Source organism: Lampetra fluviatilis, chromosome 41 (genome assembly GCF_964198595.1).
Source record: "Lampetra fluviatilis chromosome 41, kcLamFluv1.1, whole genome shotgun sequence".
NCBI classification, from domain to species: Eukaryota; Metazoa; Chordata; class Hyperoartia; order Petromyzontiformes; family Petromyzontidae; genus Lampetra; species Lampetra fluviatilis.
This window is the reverse complement of record NC_136315.1, coordinates 2,251,852-2,258,647: the sequence shown is the minus strand read 5'-3', so window position 1 is coordinate 2,258,647 and position 6,796 is coordinate 2,251,852.

The window sequence follows — 6,796 nt, the reverse complement described above, 5'->3', positions numbered from 1 at the left end:
TCCCAGCGCCGCCCGATCGCGGCCCTCACGCAGGGGGCACGTGGACTCTCTCGACCGGCTCGAGGCGATGTGTGTGGCCCCCACCGAGGTGGAGGGCCACGTGGTACAATCTCCATTTTCTCTACCCCGCGTGCGCGCGCGCCCCTATGTGACCCCCCCCCCCACCTCTTCAGCGGCTGTTTTCTCATTGGCTAACAATAGACCAGTGTCGTGGCGATTGGCTGTGTGCGCAGGCGGTGCTACTGCACCGTCACTGGGTTCACACGCCCCCCCCCTCTCCCCCCCCAATAAAAAAAACATCGAGTCGTCATCTCTCCTCGTATTTGTTTTTGTGAACGTGTCGCTCATCCACAATGCTACGCCACTGTGATGGGTGACTCAAACGGAAGATCCAAGGGGGGGAGGTGAAGGGGCGCAATGGGGGCGAGCGCCACCACGCCGCCCCTTGAGACCCCTAACATTGATGTCGCGTTGATATTTACCAGCGAAGATACACCGCGTTATTTTGATTTCATAATAGCGCCCTGCAATGCGAACAACGCGTTCCCGTTTGAAATCTATCATTCTTATCTAGCCGTTCAAAGAGCGATTCTCGTCCTGATCTCGAAGCCCCCCCCCCACGCCGCTCCCCCCTCACGACCTCCGCCCACCCCCACCCTGACTGCTGCCCACGCTCACTCCCACCACCCTGCCTCCCCCCCTACTCCACAACCCCCACAACGCAAATCCAAAATCAGCCCAACCCTCCCCCCCTCGTCCCGGTGAATTGGAGGGGCCCAGAGAAGAAGGGGGCGCGGCCTAGAGAAGAAGTGGGCGTGGCCTAGAGAAGACGGGGGCGGGGCTTAAAAAGGAAAGGTGCGGTGCCAAAAGAGTTAGGGAGCCCTGATTAGGCGAGGGGGTGGGGCATAACGAGTGGCCTGACGCGGTCAAACTTCCCTGTTGATTAAAGGTAACAGACGCACGCCGAATGAAATCCGCGCAGCAGGCGACAGGCAGCGGCAGGCAGCTGTAGGGCCGTCACGCCGCGGGCCACCTCACAGACCCCGACGTCTACTCGGACGCTTTCACCGCACAGCGCTAGCTCGAGAACTGCAGCCGACGTCGTTGTCGGCGGTCGAACTCCCCTCCCCGCGGCGCGATCCGCGTCCGCGCCTCGGCTGACGGTGGGGGGGGGGGGGTTCGGTAACTCGTCGCTTCATCACGAGCGGAACTTGTCTGCTTCGTAACAAAGTGTCGCCTTCCCCCGTGAAGATCCGCAGCTCGGGCTGCGGCCTCGCCAGGGAATCGCCGGCCACAGTTCGGAGTGCCGCGTCTCGCCGTGCGGGGGGGGGGGTCACCGGGAGAGAGGAAGAGAGAGTTGTTGGGTCGTTGCGTGCCGGCGTCACGCTCCCAAAGTTTGTCAACATTTAGAAAAATGATATCGCAGCGTCGTCATCATCATCATCACCACCCCCCCACTCCCCGCGCTGTGCGGTTCCTTCACGCCGCGTCCGTGATGACTTCGCGCCGCACAGGAAGGGTTCTCGCGAGAATACCAAATGCGCTCGCTTCCTGTCGTTATCATTATTATTCCAGGCCAATGGTGAATTCGTGTTCGCTGTGCGGCTGCGTGTGACAGCCTCGAACAGAAATGATCACTGCGGCGCACTGACTGCGCGGAGGGAGAGCCGGCGAGACGCGACCCCACCGTGAGACACGTCCGTCTCCTCGATGAGTCTCAAGACTCTTTTTCAGGAGGATCCTGCCCAAGTGATTCATTTCTCAGTCGATGTTTTGCCGAGACGCTGCCAACCTGGGTCGGAGTAAGAAATTGTCACGAGGGTAAGATATTCGCCTTTGTAGAACCATCCGATACTATTGTTACCGTATCGAGGTGATCTTAGAGCTCCGTGAACAGGTTAATCAATATTAGATGCCGTATCACAAGGATACAACGAGGCGAGGTTCGATGTGTCGGCCCAAAATAATTCCCGGGAACAGCGGTCCCGACTCCTCCAGCTGAAATGAGACCCCGATTGTCAACGTCCAAATCCTCTTTCGCGAGTGTGTGGAGAAACACCCGCCGTGCCCACGAAGGGGGACAACAATGGACAGGTCCACACAGATGGGTTCACACACCCACTCGCCTCGCCTTCATCTCCCGACCACCTCCCAGCGCAGATCTGCGATCGGCCGATTCTCGCAGCCACCCAATCTCGCGGCTCAACTGGAATCCGTCATTAAACGAAGCCTCGAAATTAAAATTAAAAATAAACCGAATTAAATTCTGCCTGCTTCCTTCCCAGTGATTATGCCTGCAGAGATAGAGAGAGTGAGAGAGAGAGTGAGAGAGAGAGTCAGCGAGAGAGAGAGTAAGAGAGAGAGTGAGAGAGTGAGAGAGAGGTGTGGTATGTGTTGGAATGCTCCGGGAAGCAGCGTGATCCACGTGACGTGACCCCCACTGGGCCCTTCGCCCGTGACCGTTCGCTCACCGCCGGCAACTCTTCCAAAATCATCAGGCGCATTATTTGGCGATGATGCTGCTGCTGCTTCTGCTGCTGCGTTGGAGGTGATTGGTCACTGTTGATTCCACGGATGATGGGAGTCCACGCAAAAGCATAGAATGTAGTGTACAACTCACATAGATTGTCACTAAGTTCAAGGAAGTAACATGAACAAGGAGGAGCATTTCTAAGTCAGTAGAATTTAATTTTTGTATACGGACAGCTATGACATGAATCAGAAACATGACCGCTGCAGAAAGGTGCACAAAGACGCATCGAGATGCATGCTTGGAATTACACAAAAATACTCAACTCAGCCGTCAAAAACACCGGGTTGGCCTTAAAAGAATCAAATATATAACAGGCGACGTTTCGGCCGTGCCCCTATGGAACGCGTCCCATCCCTTGTCTGTCACTCGGTTATGAGTTTTGCCCATGGCCCAAATCGTCCCTTCTGGCCGTGACCGCGTCCTCGCGTTTCTCAACATCCTTGGGACGATGCCATTCGCCTGCGTGTGAACTGCACGATCACAGCTGCTGCCTTTTGTATTTGGGTCCCGTGGCCCACGCCTCTAATTATATTGGTGTGGATGGAGGAGGGACGCGAAGTGAATTGTTGCGCCAGTCTCCGTGAGCTTTGAGAGATAACCTCTTGGTCCGCCTTAGGAGCGGCTGTTGCCTCCGGCAGCTCAAATCTACGATTCAAATTCCCACGCTGCCGTTCCGCCGAGGGTGAGCGAGGCGCGATGCTCGCCGCACCGAACGGCGACACGGAGGCGCGGGCGGCGCACAGCGAGGCCCTCTGTGCCATTGATCTCCACCCACCACCCCCCACCCCCGCCCCCACTCTGGAGAGAACAAAGATTGGTCGAGCGGGTTTTTTTGTGTTGTTGTATAACTTTCATTGTCTCCACGTGGAACCCGGCGGTAGCGGGGAGAAGCACAGAAGCTCATTCATTCAGGAAATTTCCATCAAAATATCAGCGGCGCTGCATCCACAGCGGGACATCCCGAAAAGAAGAAAAAGAAACATCTTATTTGTTTCTTTCGGTTAAGTCACGTCTAAAGATGAAATAATAAATTAAATTAAATAATAGAATACGACGTTTCGATTGCAACACAAGCAATCATCATCAGGTATAATGAAATAGCGACATAAAATCTAACCAGAAAACTATAGACAGACATATTAGCAGACAGATATCACCAAGATACATAGCGAGAGCAACACAGGTAACAGAGAGGGGTGATCGTCTCTGTGTGGTGGCCTTAAATAGACAGAGGGGGGGGGCGGAGGCAGAGAGAGGGAGGAGGGTTAGAGAAAAAATTAGCATATCAATGAGTGGTCAACAGACGTGGTGCTGCGAATGCGATGGCACGGCAAGCAAGCCTGAAAATCAGGAGAAGGACACACTAAAATTAAATAACCTAGTAAAATATCGAAATGTAATGTAATACAACACAGAGGGTCGGTCAACACACAATTAACGCATAGCCTGGTTGATTACGTATTTCAAAGATTGCTAAGTTAGAATTTAAGTGTGAACAATCTAAAGAGAGGACACAGGCAGAGAAAACAAGTCGCCAGAGAGAGAGAAAAAAGATAAGCTTAAAACTTCCCCGTAGAAGTGGTTCAATCTTAATTTTAGACGTGACTTAACCGAAAGAAACAAATAATAATTCCTGCAGTCACGAAAGTTCTAAAATTAAGCATAAAAGAAACATCCTTTCACAGCGCCAGCCTACACGCAATGGCCTGGGGTGGAACGGTGGCGCAATGGCTAAGCGCACCTCGCTATGAACCCCGTGACCTGAGTTCGATTCCCGGCCACGGCTGACCTCAGTGGTGAGTGATATCTGAATCGGTGCCGGGGCATCCGGTGTCAATAACGTCAGCACTGGGGAGACAAAGACGGTGGTGCGTCGTGTTGGTCTCACCGTCCCCGCGTGCGCCGTGCCCGCCTTCATAGGTGCCCGCTAACAGCACTTGCCACAACAGCTTGTGTGGGTTATCGTTATTGTGTTTGTCAAGATCGGCCGCTGTGGATGAGACTCGTGAAGGGCGCTGCTGGGCAGAGGAGGACGGCTACAACCCAGCGAGGTGGCACAAGAGGAAACACAGGCGGTGCATCTGCCAGCCCTCCCAGTCAGCCGACCCATGGCACCTGGGTCTGCCCCGTGACCTCCTGCCAGCAGCGAGCCTTCGACACATCACGTGGCCTCCTGGTGCACCTAGCCTGGCCCAAGCGCTTGTGGTGACGTCAACGCCACTTTAGTTGCGAACGACGGCGGCTGATGTTGTTGTTGTTGTGTTGCGAGCATTTGCGCTCAGAGCAGAGAGTGAGACAGTGAGAGAGTACAACGGGAACAGAGCAATAAGGGTAGAGAGCAAGACGCGTCTTTACTGCACAGTGACACCACATGGACACGTGATCACGCACCAAGCTGGGGGTGGGGGCGAGTGGGGGGGGGGGGGCAGAGCCGGATTTTGGGGGGCAGAGTGTACAACTATAAGCACGACTACCTCCATTCATCGATGTGTTGTTATGCAACACCGTGGTGATGAGGGTGCTGCTCATGATGATAGTAATTCACCATTGGAACCTCATTTGGCAGTAAAAAATATGATGATTGGTTTTTTACCCTTCTATCTGGCAACAAAACTGACACCTTTTTTTTTATAAAACCCATTTGAGACTAGGCTCTAAGGAAAGCTGTCTCGGTTGTGGACCAATCAACTTCAATGACAGTGCATACATTATCAGAGTTATGTTTTTTGTTTGCATTATGACTGCAGGTATTGTGGTCTATGCAAACATGACTCCTTGTTAAAAAAGGTGTCAGTTTTGTTGGCAGATAGAAGGGTAAAAAAACAATTATCATGATAGTAATTGTGAAGGCAATGATAATGGTGGTAATTCTGATGCTGATGGCGGTGATGGTGGTGGTGATCATGATGACGACGCATCTGTTAGATGCTCTCAGCCGGTCCAATTCTCTCCGGCGAGGCGCAGTGACCATCCGACTCGTCTCGGCACATTCCAAAGGGCCACCCACGTGACAGCTGTCCGTGACCGGTCACGTGGCCTGCAAGTCCGCCAGCAGGGAGCGGTGATTGCGTTTTGCGCGTGTGATCCCAATTTGAGCAACTTAACCCAATTAAACACCTCCATCCGTGGCCCGTAATCTAAAGAGAGAGAGAAAAAAAATCCGGAGCCAATTTGATCGCCCGCACAACTACAATCGGTCACTGGTCTAGCAGCAGCAGCGGCAACGGCAGCGGCAGCAGCAGCAGCAGGGACTGTGAAGAGTCGAAGGCCTCGCAGTTGCGATCACACGCGTGCTGGTACCGCCCGAGCCCCCGTGGTTTCAAAGTGCCAACCCCGCGCGGCCGATAAAAGTGAAATGTGCGATGGCCTCGTGGCGTGAGCGGAGCGGCGTCTCCGTAACTCAGCCGACTGCAATTTGAGCGCGGGGCCCCGGGGCTACGGGGAGATCACTCACGGCGGGAGGTGGGGGGGGGCGTCAACGTGTCGCGTGCCTCCAACGGGATGCGGCGTTGGTTCTACGGGGTGGGGCCCTGGGTGAGCCTTGGCCGTCTCATGAACAGCAGTGCCGCTCATCCCCTCCCCACCCCACCTCACCCCCCCCCCTCGTCCATTCAGAGGCAGCTCCTTGGGGTGGCTCTGAGGAAGGCGCTCAACGACCAAGGTCAAAAGGTCATCACGGCCACTGCGGCTGACGCCACCACCACCAGCAATCAGCAGCGTTGTTATCGCTGCGTCACCGTTATCGCGTCGGGAACGCGACGCGTACACGGGTCCCTGCGCGCAGTCGCGCGTGTTATCCAACAACAACAATAAGAAGAATAACAAGAGTTAAAACACGAACAATGACGCTAATCTACCCAACAATAATAACAACGATAAAACAATGTACAGCCCGTTACCGATCCACTGCTGGGCGAAGGCCACCCCACGAACTGCGGTTGACAGCTGTCCCGGTTTTGACCCCCGAGCAGTCTGGGATTGTGACCGGACCTTAGCAGGAGCCGATTTTTTGTCGAGATGCCCCGTAGCGACGTTGCCGTGATGCACGTGAGGGCAGTACCCGCAACAGCTCCGACAAACAGACCTCGACTCGCTGGGATGTGTGTGTGTGTGCGGGTGTGGAATCCCCTCCCCCAAACATCCAGTGTTGGTCATCACGGGAGTTGTTTCGCCATACTTCACCACGCTGGTTAGCGTGGATTGGTGAAGACGCGGGGGTGGGCGCCGATTTGGACATCGCTCGCTTAACACGTAGGCTTTCGC